The sequence below is a fragment of the Ctenopharyngodon idella genome, chromosome 23, assembly GCF_019924925.1.
Source record: "Ctenopharyngodon idella isolate HZGC_01 chromosome 23, HZGC01, whole genome shotgun sequence".
NCBI lineage: Eukaryota > Metazoa > Chordata > Actinopteri > Cypriniformes > Xenocyprididae > Ctenopharyngodon > Ctenopharyngodon idella.
This window is the reverse complement of record NC_067242.1, coordinates 6248103-6268735: the sequence shown is the minus strand read 5'-3', so window position 1 is coordinate 6268735 and position 20633 is coordinate 6248103. Positions and strand designations below refer to the sequence as shown.

At 38.0% G+C, this 20633-nt stretch overlaps 2 protein-coding genes across 2 annotated transcripts in view; one reads left to right on the top strand and one right to left on the bottom strand.

Moving 5' to 3' along the window:
- The window catches only part of LOC127505693 (protein adenylyltransferase SelO-like), a 557335-nt gene that overhangs the window by 210866 nt on the left and 325836 nt on the right, over positions 1–20633 (bottom strand). The window lies entirely within an intron of this gene.
- The window catches only part of LOC127505685 (probable G-protein coupled receptor 158), a 71562-nt gene that overhangs the window by 34812 nt on the left and 16117 nt on the right, over positions 1–20633 (top strand). The gene's annotated exons all lie outside the window — the stretch shown is intronic.

Here is a 20633-nt window from a genome sequence, read left to right as displayed (position 1 = left end):
ATATAACATATAATGTCCACATTTACATTATCACAAAAATAATATTGACTTGTTCCTCTTTAAAAAAAAAAAAAAAAGCCAAATTTTCAGTTATAGTGAGACACTTAATAAATTAAATAAAGTGGGTCAATCCGTAAACGTTAAAATATTCAAAACGTTTTAAAACAAGATAAATGCAACTTATTTTAAGTAAATTAACTAAATTACCACATGGTAATTTAAAATATACAACCATTTTTTTGCAAGAAATTAATGTTTTGATTCAGCAAGAACACATTTAATTGGTCAGAAGTGACAGTAAGACTTTTACAATGTTACCAAAAAAACAACTTTTTTCAGCATTAAAACAACAAAAACAGGACCCTGAAGACTGGAGTAATGGCTGCTGAATATTCTGCTTTGCCATCACACGATAAAATTACATTTTATCGTTTACATTTTAAAATCTAAAACAGTTTGTTTAAAGGATTAGTTCACTTTCAAATGAAAATTAGCCCAAGCTTTTCTCACCCTCAAGCCCATCCTAGGTGTATATGACTTTGTTCTTTCTGATGAACATAATCGAAGAAATATTAATAAATATCGTGACACATCTGAGCTTTATAATGGCAGTGAACGGGACCCACGAGTATGAGCTGTAGAAAAAGCTTCCATCCACATCCATCCATCAAACATCCATTATGACTCCACATGGCTCCAGGGGGTTAATAAAGGCCTTCCGAAGTGAAGCGATGCGTTTGTGTAAAAAAAATATCCATATTTAAAGTTATGAAGTCAAATATCTAGCTTCCGCCAAAACGCCTTCCATATTCAAATTACGGAGAGAAAAAAAAAAAAAACAGAACTGGCGCTGTGTTAGATCTGTAAGTTGAATAGGGAAGGCGTAGGACATACAGCGTAAGCTTTTTGAAGAATACGGAAGGTGGTCTGGCAGAAGCTCTTGCAAGGCGAGCATTTGTGTTTACAAACCCGATTCTAAAAAAGTTGGGACACTGTACAAATTAATAAAAATGGAATGCAATAATTTACAAATCTCATAAACTTATATTTTATTCACAATAGAATATAGATAACATATCAAAAGTGGAAAGTGAGACATTTTGTAATGTCATGCCAAATATTGGCTCATTTTGGATTTCATGAGAGCTACACATTCCAAAAAAGTTGGGACAGGTAGCAATAAGAGGCCGGAAAAGTACATATAAGGAACAGCTGGAGGACCAATTTGCAACTTATTAGGTCAATTGGTAACATGATTGGGTATAAAAAGAGCCTCTCAGAGTGGCAGTGTCTCTCAGAAGTCAAGATGGGCAGAGGATCACCAATTCCCCCAATGCTGTGGCAAAAAATAGTGGAGCAATATCAGAAAGGAGTTTCTCAGAGAAAAATTGCAAAGAGTTTGAAGTTATCATCATCTACAGTGCATAATATCATCCAAAGACACAGAGAATCTGGAACAATCTCTGTGCGTAAGGGTCAAGGCCGGAAAACCATACTGGATGCCTGTGATCTTCGGGCCCTTAGACGGCACTGCATCACATACAGGAATGCTACTGTAATGGAAATCACAACATGGGCTCAGGAATACTTCCAGAAAACATTGTCGGTGAACACAATCCACCGTGCCATTCGCCGTTACCGGCTAAAACTCTATAGGTCAAAAAAGAAGCCTTATCTAAACATGATCCAGAAGCGCAGGCGTTTTCTCTGGGCCAAGGCTCATCTAAAATGGACTGTGGCAAAGTGGAAAACTGTTCTGTGGTCAGACTAATCAAAATTTGAAGTTCTTTTTGGAAAACTGGGACACCATGTCATCCGGACTAAAGAGGACAAGGACAACCCAAGTTGTTATCAGCGCTCAGTTCAGAAGCCTGCATCTCTGATGGTATGGGGTTGCATGAGTGCGTGTGGCATGGGCAGCTTACACATCTGGAAAGGCACCATCAATGCTGAAAGGTATATCCAAGTTCTAGAACAACATATGCTCCCATCCAGACGTCGTCTCTTTCAGGGAAGACCTTGCATTTTCCAACATGACAATGCCAGACCACATACTGCATCAATTACAACATCATGGCTGCGTAGAAGAAGGATCCGGGTACTGAAATGGCCAGCCTGCAGTCCAGATCTTTCACCCATAGAAAACATTTGGCACATCATAAAGAGGAAGATGCGACAAAGAAGACCTAAGACAGTTGAGCAACTAGAAGCCTGTATTAGACAAGAATGGGACAACATTCCTATTCCTAAACTTGAGCAACTTGTCTCCTCAGTCCCCAGACGTTTGCAGACTGTTATAAAAAGAAGAGGGGATGCCACACAGTGGTAAACATGGCCTTGTCCCAACTTTTTTGAGATGTGTTGATGCCATGAAATTTAAAATCAACTTATTTTTCCCTTAAAATGATACATTTTCTCAGTTTAAACATTTGATATGTCATCTATGTTGTATTCTGAATAAAATATTGAAATTTGAAACTTCCACATCATTGCATTCCTTTTTTATTCAAAATTTGTACTTTTTTGGAATCGGGTTTGTATAAAGCATATACATTTTTATTTTTTTTAGAAGATCTTTGTCGTCTGGTATCGTTTAAAGCCCTTTGAAGCTGCACTGAAACTGTAATTTTGACCTTCAACCATTTGGGGTCCGTTGAAGTCCACTATAAGGAGAATAATCCTTGAATGTTTTCATCAAAAACCTTAATTTCTTTTCCACTGAAGAAAGAAAGACATGAACATCTTGGATGACATGGGGGTAAATTATCAGGAAATTTTAATTTGAAAGTGAACTAATCCTTTAACGGTTAGTATTTAATATTGTATTTTAATAATATACTATTAATTAATATTAATATTACTGTTTTTTACTTTTTTTTAATAAAAAATAATTGCAATCTTGGTAAGCATAAGAGACTCAAAAACAACAAAAATCTTGCCCACCCAAAACTTGAACAGTTGTCATGATTAAGGACTCTTATTTTGATATTCTGTTTTGTTTCCTTTAGTTCCTGTATCCCTGCTCTGTTTAGTTTTGGTTTCCTTCGTTTCTGATTATGTACTGGCTTGTTCTTATGCTTTCATATTTTCTGCACCTGTCTGTCATTATGTTCGGCTTGTATTTATACTCCCTGTTATGTTCAGATCTTTGTTGTTTCTTGTATATGTTTAGTGGTTTGCAATCTCTCCTATGTTTTTCCTGTGTTCCTGAGTGTGTTCCTACTCCATCTCGTCATGCATACTGCCGGCCAAACTGTTACAACAGTTAGTATGTACTCTTATTGTGATATAAAATTGCTTATACTGTAAGATACGATTTTGGCTACACTATTTTGGCTGTTGGTTAGCCAATCACAACAGAGGTAATTTACATAGAAGTCTTTTATAGAAGGTGCAAGACCCACTGTGTAATTCCAAAGGTCAGGAAAAGGGTGAAAAATTAAATAGTCATGAAAAACAGAATTAGGCTACACTTTATTTGGTAACACTTTATTTTACAATGTCCTTGTATTTTACAATGTTACACATATTACATGTAGTTCCTGTAGTAATAACTATACACTGTAAAATAATGTGTTCCCTGTAGTTCTTTTAATGCTTTAGTTAAATCATATTCAGTGCTGTAGTTTTTTTGTTGAAACTGTTATAGGTCTTTTAGATGTATTGATTCATGAATGTGCAGTAACATTAAATATAGTGAGTGCTGACAGTGCATGTGTGTGCAGTACAGCAGGTGTGACCCGACAGCATGTTTCTGTGATGGATGAGAGCTCTGCCAACTCCCCAAAGACAAGACATGCGTCAGCTGCTCCTCTGTGCCTCTGTCTCTCACGAAAAGATTCAGTTTTTCTGGGAAGAAGGAAGGTCTCGTCATTAAGTTCATCTCATCACTAATATTTAGAGTGGAAGTAAGTGCTCCAGGCAAACTGTGGAAATGTCAGAGCTGTCTCGCTCCCTTTTTCGTTCCGGACTGCCCTGGCATTCAGCTAATCCCCTTCACATCAAGAGTGTGTGTTTTTTTAAATGTTGTTTTTGTAAAATGCTAGTTTGTAAGGTGTTACAATATGTGCTGGTACTTGCTGATTAGTGTCGGAGGTCATTTTTAAAATATCATTATACTCAATATTTAAAGGATTAGTTCACTTCATAATTAAAATTTCACCCTCATGTCATCTAAGATGTTTGTGTCTTTCTTTCTTCAGTCGAAAAGGAAATTAAGGTTTTTAAAGAAAACATTCCAGGATTTTTCTTCATTTAGTGGACTTCAACAGGGATCAACGGGTTGAAAGTCCAAATTGTAGTTTCAGTGCAGCTTCAAAGGGCTCTACACGATCCCAGCCGAGGAATAAGGGTCTTATCTAGCGAAATGATCGGTCATTTTCTAAAAAATAAATAAAAAATTGTATACTTTTTAACCATAAATGCTCATCTTGCACTGCTCTGTGATGTGCCACGCATTACGTAATCACGTTGGAAAGGTCACACATGACGTAAGCAGAAGTACCGAGCAAGTGTTTACAAAGCAAACGTGCAAAGACTAAGTCAAACGGCCAAAAAAAACAAAAAAAACAATGATGTCTAACGATTTTGAAGTTAGAGGAGAAAATGAGATGGAGTTTTCCGCCTATGTCACACGTGACCTTTCCAAAGTGATTATGTAATGCATGGCACATCGCAGAGCAGTGCAAGATGAGCATTTATGGTTAAAAAGTATATACTTTTTTTTTTTTTTTTTTGAAAATGGCCGATCATTTCACTAGATAAGAACCTTATTCCTTGACTGGGATCGTGTAGAGCCCTTTGAAGCTGCATTTAAACTGCAGTTTGGACCTTCAACTCCTTGGTAGCCATTAAAGTCCACTATATGGAGAAAAATCCTGGAATGTTTTCCTCAAAAACCTTAATTTCTTTTCGACTGAAGAAAGAAAGACATAAATATCTTGGATGACATGGGGGTGAGTAAACTATCAGGAAATTTTAATTCTGAAGTGAACTAATCCTTTAATAATAATAACAATATTGTATTCAATATAATTGTGATGGTAATATAAAATATATAATTCTTCTTTGTGTGCCTGGATTATTTTTAATCACATTTTTTTTATTGTATTTTATTTTAAGTCAACTTAGCAACAATAACTATTTGGATCAAATGATGTTTATTTGATTGAAAAAATCACCATTTGAAGCCATTTCAGAGTAAGATATTAATGGCATGATTGAATATTGTGAAAGAGGCTGAAAAATATGAATATTTGTCGATATAGGTGCACTAATGTATAATGATAACTCAAGCTTTGCTCCAGTGTTTTTTTCTCAACCTGGTTACCGTCTGGCTCTCCGTCGTCTCTCGCCACGGCAACTGCGTTTTGTTTGTGTTCTCGAGCCCTCTGAGGAATCAGCCACTTGAAGCGCTGTGTGTTTTGTAATGCTCCGAGTGCGGTGAGACTCTACTGCATCATACAAAATACAGTCTCGCCTCACCAATCTGGGCAACGTCGACTTCCGTCGCCTCCTCTTGGCTTCCCCCCTAGAGTTCGCCACGTCCCTCGTCTGACTCAGAGCTAGTGAGCCAAAATAACCACGTGCCTGTGTCTTTTTCCACTGCTATGGGACGACCATTAATGCCTCTGCTAATCGGATTAGCACGAACGGTCCCGTAAGGGGGGTCGCGGCACATCTGCAACACACTGATAATTACGCAGCCTCAGATGTTTGTTCCTCTTTGTCTTTCATGTTTTGGATGGGGCTCTGGTGCCGACACACACCACACAGACACACGCACAGAGGTCAGGTTACATTAATTCTCATTGATCTTTGGCTGTTGTACGTGTGGATCAGCTTTCAACCGGTCATCAATGTGAGTCCATTATGCAGAAGGTTCATCTTAGCTGTGAGTGGCATGCAAGGGATGATGGGTATGTTCAGAATGGCATACTATCGTACTACTTTTACTGGTTTTGCAGTATGGCTACTGAGCACAATGTGGGAATTTTTTGTATGCGTGGACTGCTTGGATGACCTACTAATATTTGCAAATATGTGCGTTTACTACCAGAGCGCACTGCACTAATGTATCCCACAGTGCACTGTTTTATTTGACCTTCAATTTCCAGTGAGACAAATAAATGAAAAGTAATGCCATGTCATCATTTCATTTGGATGCTAAATGCTAAGACATTTTTACGCAAAACTGGATTAAATGGCAAATAACTGTTCCACACATCCACAACCACACTACATAGTATGCCGTAAGATGTAAGCAGTGCATCAAATAAGCGGTATGTCCGAATACACAGTCTCATAAAAAAACTAGGCAAAAAACACTTGGATGATGTATCCAATTCTCATTTGAAAAACATGCCTTTAGCTACAGGGCTCCAGACAAAAAAAATTCATTAAGGAGCCATTGGCTCCTATAGGGGGAAAAAACAGGCGCCAAATAATTATTTTAAGAGCCACACAACAATGAACTTAAAATTTTAAATCACTTACTTTTATTCATCCTGTTGTGTTTATATATCTCCCCTTTACAGATTCAGCTTTTTCATCTTGTGACTTTTCTGGGAAATGAATGTCACTATTTTCACTTAATACTATTATAGTTTTTGTTAATATTTTGAATCCGCTTAGATTTTATATTTTGTTTGTTTTAATTTTTTGTTTGTTTGTTTTTAGTTTTATTTTTTGTTGTTTTTAAACATGTCTGTTTAGTTTGTATAGATTTTTATTTTAGTATTAACATTTATTTCAAGCAATAAAAAATGTTTTTAATGGTTTTAGTTAACTATAATAACCCTGATGCTAGTAAAATCTTTATATTGAATAATATGTGTCAAATAATGTTCTTAGTCCTTCCTTCCTGAAGCTACAACAGTTTACTTTAAATCAAATGAAAATAAATATAAATATATGGAAATAAATATATAAATATATTAAATTTGGTTTGTCAGGGGCAATTGATATACATACTGCTTGACTTTGATTACTTTGAAATACAGCGGGACTCTTATTTTGAAATGTCTGTGCTTTACTTTTGCTGCTCATTCAAGTTCAGATGAGGATTTAAAAATTACGTTGCTACAACTATTTACCACACAATATAATGTGAATAATATAAAGTAAACTTTGTGATAATTGATCAGCATTAGTTCATAAGCAATCGGTTGACAAACGTGCGCTAATCATTGAATGCGAGCTGCTCTGAAGAACGTGCAACAGTTCAATGTTCAGTTCCTTATTCCAATGTTCGTTTATACTCTTGTTATACTGGTTAAGGCACTGAAGACTTTTAATGACCTTAAATTTATCTGATGAGCATGAGCGAAGTGGAATAATGAAAGTGATCAGCATGACTGATATTCAAAACGGTAAACACGCGATGCATTGTGTGTGTATCTGCAGTCTGTAGAGCCGGTTTCCCCTTTTGAATGATGAATATAGACAAATTTATATGAAGAAATAGGCAGTTGTCTCCTTTATGCAGGAGCAGAACGGTGTGTTCAAATGCAGCTGTTTTCCACCGACGCAGGCGACGCGAGGCAACAACACATTCAGCTTTCATCAGCTCTAGTTCTTTGGCGTCTGGTGTGTGAAATTTTTCCCTACCTGTTCATATTCCGGCACTTTAACTCAGTGAAACATTCACACACAGCGTATCATTTAATTACCTCAACACAGCAAATGATGTGATAGGCTACTGGTCACGAAACATGCAAATAACATGCAAATTTTACAGTCATAACGTGTGAATTTGTATGGTCGCCAATGGCGACCTCAGCAAAAATATCACTCGCAAATTAATAGTTTTAGTCGAAAATGCGACCGTTTTAGGCGCAGTCTGGAGCCCTGAGCTACATTTTTTTGCTCCAAAAACTTACCTATACTTACAATTCACTGCAGTTTCCAACTTAAATGATCACTAGAGGCAATAAAATACCAACAACTCATTCCTTTTTTCACACATTATGATTTAGGGTCAGATTATAAATTAATAAAGACTTATTTTAGCAAAGTTTCTTTAACAATACTATGTTATTATGACCCCCAATACACTTTTACATAGTGCATGATTTGTAAATGAACACATTCTTAGTTTTAGACCCCGTGTACACTTAGCATCGTCCACTTGTGATCTGATCGACCAAAATGCATCTTAATACCAGGTGTAAACCTTTGACGCTTGCATCATGTTACCAGATCCATATGTATGATATAGTTAACTTGCTCGGCAGCTGGAATAGCACTGCACTTGTGATGTGGAGCGACTCGGGTATGAGGCCCATGAAACATGAGGCGCAGTGAAACAGCTCAAAGACTTGTAGAAGCAAGCTAAAATGGCATAGTTATTTCAGCAATTGTGTTTTTATTAGGGCTGTGAAGTCATTTTTTAATCTAATTAATTACATGATGTGGTGATTAATTATTCTAATTAATCGCAAATTAATCACACATCAAATTTGGCTGAGAAATTACTCCCAAAAGATAATTTAAAGTCATTATTGTGTAAAGCGTCAAATAGACAAAAAGTAGCATCAGCAAAAAATATTTTATTTGATTCAACATAGAATTTATACATATATTATTTATTATAATTCTTTATTATAATTCTTTTGGACCAATGATGACTGAATTTTCGTTTTTAGGTGAACTATACCTATAATGATTTTGTTTTTACTATGGAAATATGAAATTATTTTTTCAATGAAATCCACTAAATAAGAAACAAACTGCCAGTAGGTGGCGGCAAATGTCTTAATGATTGAGTCATTCATTCATTCGATTCATTCAAATGGCTGATTAATTAAGGAGTGAAGTAAATGGTTCTCTTTATGAATGTTCCATTGAATCATTAGACTTGTTTGTACTTGAAGCGGCACTACACAGACCGATCGCTGTATGACATCTCCGTATGCTTTTGAACTGCCTTAGCATTACTTTGATGTCATACACTGATCGGTTTGTGCAGCATCGCTTCAAGTCCAACATGTGTATTAATGAATCCGTTGCGAAAAAATTCACAAAAACAATACAAAATGGAGTCTCCAAGCAGTGAGCATGATTTAGTTGTCCTCTCTCTTCTTAAAAAGAGAAAAAGAAAGAGGAAATATTGGGTCCATCCAATCCCGAAATTGTGTAGAGAGGAAGGAGAGTTCCACCTCATCAAGGAGCTGCGTGATTATCCCGAGCGTTTCAGTATTTACTTCAGGATGTCAGTGGCTCAGTTTATTCTGTCTCTTTGTATTCCGCACTTTGTTTGTCATACAGTGCTAGGGTTGTCACGATACCATAAAAATGTCTTACGATACCATAAAAATGTCTTGCGATACTATACCAGCTGAAGTATCACGATACCATGCAGTATACAAAATGAACCAATCTTTCATAAATACATAAAAACAGACCAGATTTTTCTCTGAATACTTCATTAATTAGAATGAATAACAGGCTTTTATTACCAATCAAATGAATCATTGTAAACAAAATTCATCTTAGCACGTACTGTAACACAGAAGCTGCATGAAGTGACATTAAGATGTAGCATTTATGCATTTGCACTTCAATTACAATTGCATAAATAATGTTATGAGATTGTTTTAAATATAAAAATCTGAATATAGAAATAAAAATGTTGGGGAAAAAAATGATAGAATAGGCCTACTTTTAGACTAAAGTCGCCAGTAGGTGGCAGCAAGTGTTAATGATTAAGTCACTAACTCCTTCAACCGATTCGTTCAAAACGGCTGATTCATTCAGGAACGAACCAAATTACTGTTTTTTTATGAATGGCTTAGTGAGTCAGTGACTCGCCCAGTTTGTTCAAAAACAGATTCATTTAGAAACTAAACAAAAACAGCGCTCTTGCTCATGTCACGAACTATCAGGAGCATTTTTGCCGGCATATCTTGAAATTTCCAACCCTAACTGGAGAGCAGTAAGTATATTAAAACATTTAATACATTTATAATGTTAAAATCACGATCAATATGATTGATAAGAACCGAGTGCAAAGCCGCTATATTGAAGAATGGAACTGCATTTGTCTGAATCGTCTTCTCAAAGATGTTTCTAGAAACAAACCAGTGGTGTGCGGTGGTGTTTTAAAATGAGGAGGCAAAGTCCTCATTTATGTCCCTGTTACACAATTTTAAGTTAACATTACATAAAAAGAGAAACCAAATACAATTCTATTTTGTTATTTTTACACTATGTAATGTTCTATTTATTAAAACCAAGTATAAATTTCATCAAGTTAGTGTTTTTACTAAATTTTCCATTTATTCCAAAATAATAACTAAAGGCAGTAACGATTTAAACAACATATATTTTTTATAAACTAATATTAAGCTTTTATTTTTAATAGTCCATTTATTTTAAGCAGTCATCAAGCTTGTACACACTTGTCACTCAGTCACAGACACAAAGATGTACCTATAATTTCACCACGCTGATTGCTCACTAAAAACCCCCGAGTCATCATGTTTTCAGGCCATTTCGAGTTTGATTTTGACATGACAAAGCGGTAATATGTAAGTGACAGTTGTTTACTTACTTTTTAATTAGTCTTCCCATTAATGCTATCACTGTCTTCATTCAGACCGATTCGACGAGAACGCAGAGGAAAACAAGAGGCGGGATATATCGCACGAACCAATCATGTCCAATCATAACCGATCATAGCGCAATTGAGGCATTGCCTCCTCTCACGTGACTTTCCCCCATTTATTCTGAATTACCCCCCACTAAACCCACCGCACGCTATAGAGGCTCTGCTTTGTTTCTATGAGCTGAAGGGAGGCACGGAGACGTGGACTCCCCGCTGTAACTTTACCTGCGGGTGTCGCTGTTTGACAGTGTTTCTTTACAAAAACAAGTGACTTTTATACTTGTCAGATTTTGTAACATTTGCATTGTTTTATTTTTGTAATATCGATTATTTTCTCATCCAGTTTTTTTGAGGAGGCACTGCCTCCCTTGCCTCCTCAGAGGAAACGCCCCTGAAACAAACTATTACACCTTTTCCAGAAGTGGTCAAATGAGCAACGGAAAAAACTCAGGAATACATTCTTATATAAAGATATTATGATGTTGATAAAGTGATGCTTGAGCTGCTATTTTTTAAAATAATTTCAGACCCTTTCTCCTGATAAAATGCAGCGCGAACAACGTGCAAGTGCAACTTTATCTCTTTGCAAAATTAACTGAAGCATTGGGCAGCTGTCTCTTGTAATGTTGCAGGCATGCGTGTTCAGTTGAAGTGTACCTGCTGCACATACAACATTTCTTACGGTACTACCGTACTAACGATACTGCCGTTTATAAAATACAATGGCACAACTCAGTATTTTTAACTCAGTAATACAAGTATCGCAATACTACCATAGTACCGGTACACTGTGCAACCCTTTTGTGCTGTAGACGACGTAGATCAACTTGTCAGATGGCATTCGGGATTTTGGAATTCGCTTGTACGGTGGCTCTGAATTGTCAAAACATCTCTCAAAATGCATGCCACGGATGCAAAAACTTCAGAAAATAGAACCTAATCCATTTTTTTTATGACGGACGCATTTCGGAGGCATTGTGTAAACGTAATTCACATAACGTGAGGTCGTATTTATTTTTTAACGTGCGAGAATTTCGGACGTGAATTTCGGACTCAGTGTGCAAAGACCTTTAGAGCCACTCACTGGACATTTTTTATTTCCAAACTGCCACGATACATACGACAACCACAGTAATAAAACATTGCCAGGTTAACTCTTTCCCTGCCAATGCCAGCCAATGCCAGCATTTTTGATCATTTTCACAAAAATTTTATGGCCCCCAGAGCCTTATTCTAGCTTCATGCATTCTTTTTTTATCATCACTTGATTGTGGGTACGTTTCTTTTAAAAAGCAACATTTTGAACACAAAGCTGAGAAAATCGCATTTTGCCAAAGACTATGTCTGGATCGGATTTAGAACAATGATCAAAACAAAGATTGAGTCCATCCATGCCCCCAAAGCTTGCACAGTGCTATACTTCTTGCAGTTATGGCCTAATGGTTTGAGAGTCTGACTTGTAACCTGAAGGTCGCGGGTTCAAGTCTCAGTACTGGCAGGAAATTTAGGTGGGAGAAGTGAATGAACAGCGCTCTCTTCCACTCTCATTATCCACAACTGATGTGCCCTTGAGCAAGGCACCTAACCCCCAGTCGCTCCCTGGGTGCCACAGCAAAAATGGCTGCCAACTGGTCCAGGTGTGTGTGGGTGAAATGCAGAGCACAAATTCTGAGTATGGAACACCATACTTGGCTACATGTCACATCACGTTCACTCTTCATGGGTTTGATATGTCATTCAGTGACGTTAGGCAGTTTTGATTTATATGCTGTTAAATGTTTGATGATTGCGTTAGCTTACATGTGTGTAAGCAATCTTCTATCACTTGTTTCTACTTCTTCTTCGCTTGTTTTTGGGTCTTAAGATTCTGTACTATTTTAGAAGATGCGTAATAGCGGCCCCTACTTTATAACGGTGAAAACATGGATTGCCAGAAAAACTTGTCAATGGTGGGGAAAGGTGACATAAATGCCAGAAAATCCCGTCAATGGCGGGGAAAGCGTCACCATTCAACTGTTTTGGATAAAATTGAATATGCCATTAGCTCCACTAATTGGACATTTCATTCTGAAAGTGTCGTAGAAATGCAAGATGCAACATCAGAAATGTTGCTACTTGACAGTGCCAACATGGCATATGTATTGTAGTATATCTGGTTTGTATTCATGCTACAATCATGCATATTTTATCAAATATGCTATTAATGACAGAAAAGTTCTTAATTGTAGTACACGCTTTGACAGAATGCACATTTGGAGACAATGCTGGACTGTTATTTGACAACATTGCTGTATACCACTGTTTGAAATGTTTATTGTTTCACATTCAATTTTCAAGTATGCAGTACAAAATATGAACTATGCAAGAATTCTATACTTAAATATACTTTAAGTACACAAATGCAGCTGTGTGCTGCAAGCGCGTGGTCCTGTTGTACAGATTTAATGTTCTTCCTTTCATTGGTCTGGCAGATAATAAATTCAGTGCTGAAAGGGGCAACAGAGTTACCTTCAAATCATTGTGTCAGTACATCGACTGTGTTATTCAGGTTATTATACCCGTTGACAGTTTAACTAACTTTCACTTGCTCAGCAAGATTCTCTTCAAACTGCTGCTTCACATTAGTTGACCTGAAAAGGGAAACTGAATGTAGAAGATGACAGTTAATGCTCGGTCTTGCTTCTCTTTGCAATAACGTTGAGATGCAGTGCATACTTGTGTTGCGTAATGAATTGCGTTCTGACACATTAAAGGCCTTTGAAACACTGCAGTTCTAGTCACTCCTGTAGTACACTTAGAGTACAGGTTTCATATCTTTCAACAGTGATGTCACTTTAGTTGAGATGAATATTACGCTGACAATGAAGTAATCCATGAGAGTACTGCTGTTTACTCTGCATCGGATATTTATGAGTATGTGTAGAGTGTTAGTTTTGCATGGTTTGTCAGTGACTGGTTAAAACTGTTGAGAGGCGTGTGGTACTCCCAGTTCTAATTAAGCGCTGGCCGACTGGATGCTCCCCTGACAAGCACAACACACACACACACACACTACTTCAGTCACTGGACCTGAGACAGCTATTACACACACACACACTTCATCTTTAAAAACACAACACATTCCCGCCCCACTGGACGGTAAAAGTGCATTTAAAGGGGTCATTACAATTATCTGAGTTTAGCTTTTCACATCCATTTTTACCTTCTCTCTGACCCTTTTTGCTACTGTGCCTTTAAGAAATACCCCTTTTTTATATGTTTGGCCTTGTCTTAAATGTCACGCTAAGCCCTTACAGTCCTTCTCCAAGTGCACACTTTGGTGACGCACAGTAATGGCAATAGATCACAAGTAATGTACAACATCAAGTGCACAGTTTTGGTAAGATTTTGACTGGTTAGCATTAGCAGTTAGCCCCTGCTGGTAGATTGCCATAACTACACCATTTTGGTGTACCATACCTGGGCTGTGTTTCCCGAAAGCATCATTAGCAAACTATGGTTGCAAGTTCTGTTGTTACTAACATAGTTCAACGATTTGGTGTTTGCCGAAACCTTAAAGGGTTAGTTCACCCAAAAATGAAAATTCTGTCATTAATTACTCACCCTTATGTCGTTCCACACCCGTAAGACCTTCGTTCATCTTCAGAACACAAATTAAGATATATTTGATGAAATCTGAGAGCTCTCTGACTCTTCCATAGACAGCAATTTAATTACCACTTTCAAGGCCCAGAAAGGTAGTAAAGACATTAAAATAGTCGATGTGACTACAGTGGTTTAACCTTAATTTTATGAAGCGATGAGAATACTTTTTGTGCACAAAAACAAAACAAAAATAACTACTTTATTTAACAGTTTCTTCCCTTTCCTGTCATTCTCCTACGCTGTTTACATTGTAGATGCAGTGCAGCGCTTCCAGGTTCTATGTCAGAACGCCAACTCAGTATTGGCCGGCTCCTGCGTCAGCATCACACACATGCGTCGTGCTGCTCACGTGAACAGCGTCAGCCAATACTGAGTCAGCATTTTGACGTACTGTAAACACGGAAGAGCTGCACTGTGCTTACTACATCAACAGCATAGGAGACTGACAGGAAAGAGAAGAAATTGTTGAATAAAGTAGTTATTTTTGTTTTGTTTTTGCGCACAAAAAGTATTCTCTTCACTTCATAAAATTAAGTTTGAACCACTGTAGTCACGTGGACTATTTTAACGATGTCTTTACTAGGGGTGAAATGGTTCTCGGTAAAAAAACGAACCGTACCGTTCTGCACACTCGGTTCGGCACGCACTTGCACCACGGTTCATCTCATATCTGACAACGCATACGCATCTATAATATGATTTGTAGAAAATAAATAAAACAGACAGACAGAGTTAGGCTAATGTATGTTTCTGTCGATGGATACGCATTCTGGCTTCCCCTTAACTTTGCTCAATGCGAGTGCCGCATGCTCTATACGGTGTGTTGATAGCGTGCGAGCGCAGGTGAGACCTGAACTGCACACGTTGCTATCTGCGTTTACACTAAACTCATTTAAGCCTTGCCAATTTAAACATTCAAGTGCAAGTCGCGAAAGAGAACTTACGCGTGCGCTGTGAGAAGATTTGTGCACTCATCCAAAGTGTGCGTTCAGCGTGCAAATATTGAGGTCTCTTTCAAGTCTTGTGCTTGAACGGACAAATTCACACAAAATTATGTCAACATGCCCGTCTTGGCGAGTATCCTAGCAAGCATAGTAGGTTATGTGTTAAGTGAACTTATACACTTGAGAAAGAACGCGTGTTCAGTATCAGTGTACTGATCCGTGTATTATGTCTTAAAGAAACAGCAGCACTTGCATTCCTGCTGTCTAAAAGTGATGTTAATCAAACAACAAAAGACAAGGCAATCACTCATTGCTCATGACTGAATAGTAACTTACTAATTAATAATGATTAATCTTTATTTAATTTATACAGTGAAGATTACATGCAATGTTGTTTTACATTTTATTAGCTACTTTATTCAATTTTTGTATCTGAAAACTGGATACATGAAAAACCTGAAAAGCTTTATTTATTTATATCTTTGATTTACTGTATTTATTTGTGCTGTTTGATTATTTGTTCTTATTTTCTTTATTTTTATTTGACAGTAGTACTTTTTTCCCTGAAGATAGCATATATCGAACCGTACCGAAACCGTGAGCCTAAAACCATGATACAAACTGAACCGTGAGTAATCTGAACCGTTGCACCCCTAGTCTTTACAAGCCTTGAAAGTGGTAATTAAGTTGCTGTCTATGGAGGAGTCAGAGAGCTCTCGGATTTCATCAAAAATATCTCAATTTTTGTTTCGAAGATGAACAAAGGTCTCACGGGTTTGGAACGACATAAGGGTGAGTAATTAATGACAGAATTTTCATTTTTGGGTGAACTAACCCTTTAAGCTTCAAAGAACATTTGCAAACAGTATCGCAAACTTGTGTGGTCACAACTACAGCTCTTGACCTGTGGTTAGAAGTTTCTTGTATGACATGCAGACTTAAATAGATCATGCTCTTGGCCACAATAAGCATTATATACTGCATATTAACATGATTTTAAAAAATACTTTGTTGTTCATTTACAGTAAATGAACTATAATGATCTGACATTAATTGGGATCTTGCATAGATGAATAGATTAATTGGCAGAAGATATTACTTGACTTGATGTCATTAATGACAGTTCTATATTGTTGAACCAACATGGCTCAAACGACACAGATGTGACCATGTTACTATGGTTTTTGTCGTGACTAGCTAGTTAATTTCTCTAACGATGCATTGTACTATGGTGATTAAGCAGAGAGTTACATTGTTGTACTGGAACTAATTCCCAAGCATTATAAGCCCAAGAAGATTGCACAGACCATTAGTGCTAATAATTTCTACAATCTACTTAGGCTTACGATGCTTTTGGGAAACAATTGATATGATTGTTACATTTGGTGCAACTGGTAATGACATTAAATAAAAGAAAAAGAAGCCATAAAATAGTACTGACTATTGATAAGGAGCTTCTATTGTGATATAAACAAAGCTTTCTGAAACGGGGGGTATTCCAGAAAACAGGTTATGCAAGGGGGTGCAAGATCTGTTTGGTTACTGACATTCTTCCAAATATCTTTGTTTGTGTTCAGCAGAACAAATAAATTCATAAAGGTTTGGAACTACTTGAGGGTGAGTAAATGATGACAGAATTTTCATTTTTGGGTGAACTATCCCTTTAAACAACCAAGAGTTCAGGGTATATGTGACGGTAAGTTAACCTTGCTTTCTGAAATACCCCCCAGGAAACCAACTTTGAATCACTTCAACCATTTCCTTCACAAAATGATTCACTGTATCAAAGCACTCAAAACACAGAGGACATCTGCTGGTGATGTGTGTAATTGCAATAAAAATACTTGCAGCTACAATTACACAATTTGAGATTCTGCTTTAAAAAATACTGCCATTTCTTTGAAGGCTGATAAAAGGTCTTCTTGTGGTTTTATGTATTATATTGTCTATTTAAAAAAAAAAAATAATTGTCTACAAAAGGGCAGTTGAATGACTGCAACTGAACAATTCAAACTGACAAACCACTCAAAGTCTGTGTATAAGCTGTTTGAGGATCCGATGATATGCAAAATGAGTTTTGTTTTCTGTTACAAAATAAGTTTATATGCACCTGACATTACAAATTTGTCTTCTATAAACCATGTACATGTCTTTACAAATCACAAAAATATCGTCATTTCTATTTTGACTGTTGAGTTTATTGTATGTTTTGGTGAAAAGACCGTTTAGATTATATTTTTACAATTCCCAAAGGATAAAATAAAGTCCCACCTTTTTTCTTACTGAATATCCTGTTTTACTTCAAAATATGTCACATTGTACAACACTAAACGTGTTGAAAATGCCGAAAAGCTTCTCATGTTGACTTTAAATACCAGAATAATTATTTGATGATATGTAACTTCACAATTCGCTCATTCCAGCCTTTAAGATTAGTGTCGTCTCATGTGTGAGGGAGCTGTGGGGGTCTGCATGAGCCCCCTATACGGATGTATCTCAGTGTCTATCATTAGTTTTTCTCAACTTAATTATGACAGAAGAGTCTGTGCTGAAACAATTCATCCACTCATTTTTCCATAATCAATTTAATAATAGAACTTCCTGAGAAGTGAGCAGACTGTTGTTAATAGATTACACACAGAGCGTCGCATGGCTGTTTGCACATAGAGAGATTGAGCGGAGGCCAGCGCGCGGGGGACAGAGGGAGGCGGCACAGCTGTGAAATTCTGCTTCAATTACAGTTCACCTTTAGTGTCTCTCTCTCTTTCTCTCTGTGGATGCAGCGGAACTGCTGTGATGTGCTGGAATTCTCTGTTAGATTCCTTGGCATCTGACGGGTTTGTTTGGAGAACGGTGACAGATAAGGATGATGGATGGATAGATCAATGGAAGCGCACATCACAGTCACATCAAAGAGATTATTTGTATTTTGTAATAGGTTGAAGGCTTGATGCAAGTCTGGATAGAGTGATGAGCAGAGAAATGAAAAGTGAATTTCTGATTTATGCACTTTCATGTGTCTCCAGAAAAAAAATAAGCTGTTGACAGGATGTTAGTAGTCTATTGGTTCCTTGTACAAGTTAAACAGTAAATATGTTGTGTATTATTTTATTTATTTATTTGAGTGTTAAAATTAGGGTGTGTATATTCCACATGTTATTTTAGTGTAATCAATTAAAAAGAAATGAATAAAATAATTTTATTGAAAAAAATGTTGCAATAAAAATTGACGAAGCATAACAGAATGGAACATAATGCAGTGGTCTCAAAAGTTTTACAGCATCTTAAAAATGTGGCACACATGATGCAAGATGCTGAAAATCAGTGAGATGTGACACATCTTAAATACATAAGGAGCATAATAAAGCGTAAAACAAAACAGGTGCAGTAACTAATTAATAACCAGGGAAACTAACCAGGGAACACAGGCAGGCAGACAAACAGGAAAACACCATAAAAATAAAATGGAACAAAACAGAACATACTCGTTACAGTACACCCCCCTCTGGGAAGGCGCGTCCATGTGCCATAACAGTCCAACTGAGGAGGGAGGGTGGGGGCTCTGGAAGAGGAAGTAAGAGCAGGCAAAAATCCAGAACAGAGAGGCGCTTGCAGCGCAAGAGGCCAAGGCGGTGATGATGATTGAGGAGCCAGGGTGGAGCCAGGAGCAAGAGAAGCCCCACGGCGGAGTCGAGGAAGGGTGGAGCCAAGGTGATGATACCAGGGGGACGACAGACGGAGACAAAGCCAATGGAGGTGGAGACCCAGGTGGAGCTGATAAGTCGATGAGCCCGCACAACTTTGATGGCACTATAGAGCGAGGTGGAGCCACAGCAACGAGTGTCTGAGGTGAAGCCAGGGTGCCAAAGGACCAGCCGGTGGGACTAAAGACCAAGGCGGAGCCGACGTAGCTAAAAGGGTGGAGGGACGATGTGGAGCTGAAGGGCCAGCAAGTCCATGGAGCAGGCAGAGTGACGTCTGACCAAGGCGGAGCCAGTAGAACGGAGCCCGGTGGAGCCATAAGGATGATGGTCCCAGGTGGCGCAGAGGGAGGGAGGAACCAAGGTGGAGCCAACAGTTCAACAAGCCGAGATGGAGTGATGGACTTGACGGCTGGAGGCAGAGCCAGGGGATCCTCTTGACTAGGCGGAGCTGGTGACTAGAAGACACAAAGTGGACCCGTAAGGAGCTAGTACACCAGTGAGGAGCTGAGGAGCTGACGGGAACTAGGTTGGGCCGATGGACTGGCTGGCTTTGCAAGAGGAGATGGGAGAGGGAGGCTGGGTGGGATCTCTGGAGACACAGGATACTTTGAGCTGGGCAGAACCAGGGGAGACACAGAAAACTTAGAGCTAGGCGGAACCAGCGGGGAGACGGGAGACTTGGAGCTTTAGTGGAGCTGGGCGGGACCACTCCGTGTAGTGTGTCGGAGGTGGCTGGCTGGGCTCTGGATCTGGAGTGGGGCTGGTGATGTCCTCCAATGGGCAAAGGGATAACGTCGCTTCATTGTTAACCAGCACCCACTCCACAAATGCGGTGAAATCCTCTCTGGGACCGTTCACTGGAAGGAGTGCCTTGAACCACACGCTGAGGCTGGTGTGGTAAAAAAAAAACTTAAAAAAAGCAGCACAAGTGGTCTGGGTAGTGAGTTAGGCATGACAGGTCTAAAAAGTCCCTTGTATGGTCCTCCAGTGAACGGTCCTTCTGCTCCAGGCAGAGTAGTTGGACAGCGGGTAGGTCCATCATGTAGGGGGAGAGGGGAAAAAAAGAAAAATGACACACAAAATTCATCCAATCACAGTCCATTATGTGGCTATAATGAGTGCATGAAGACAAGGAGTACAAAATAGACAGTCCTTTAATAATAATCTTCACAAGTAAATGTGCAGGAGAAAAGAATAACTTAACCATATAATATTAAGATGATGCTGGACAAAGGAACTAAGGAAACACATGGCTTAAACACATGAGAAGAGTAATCAAGTATAAAACAGAACAGGTGCAGGAACTAATTAATAACCAGGGAAACTAACTAGGGAACACAGGCAAGCAGACAAAGAGGGAAAACAAAACAGCATGATTATAAAACAGAACAAAACAGAACATGCACGTTACATTTCCGTAATTAGTACTCTATTTAAAAGTATGCTAAAGTGTACTTCTTTTTCACAAGGGTCCACTTTGCCTCTCTTAAATCTCATTTGCACATTTGGAAAAACTGTTTAAAATTATTTATTATTTTTGCAATTCCGTTTTGTGCTTCTAGCAATTCTAAAATTACACACATCACCTTTTAGATATTAAACTTTAATTTACTGTGATATCCTTTAACCATCAGTCAAGGACAAAACAGTAGGGATCTTGTACCAAACATTTCCTTCTCATCTGAATAAATATATACGCACTACTTAGTTATTAAGATAAAGTGCTTGCTTATT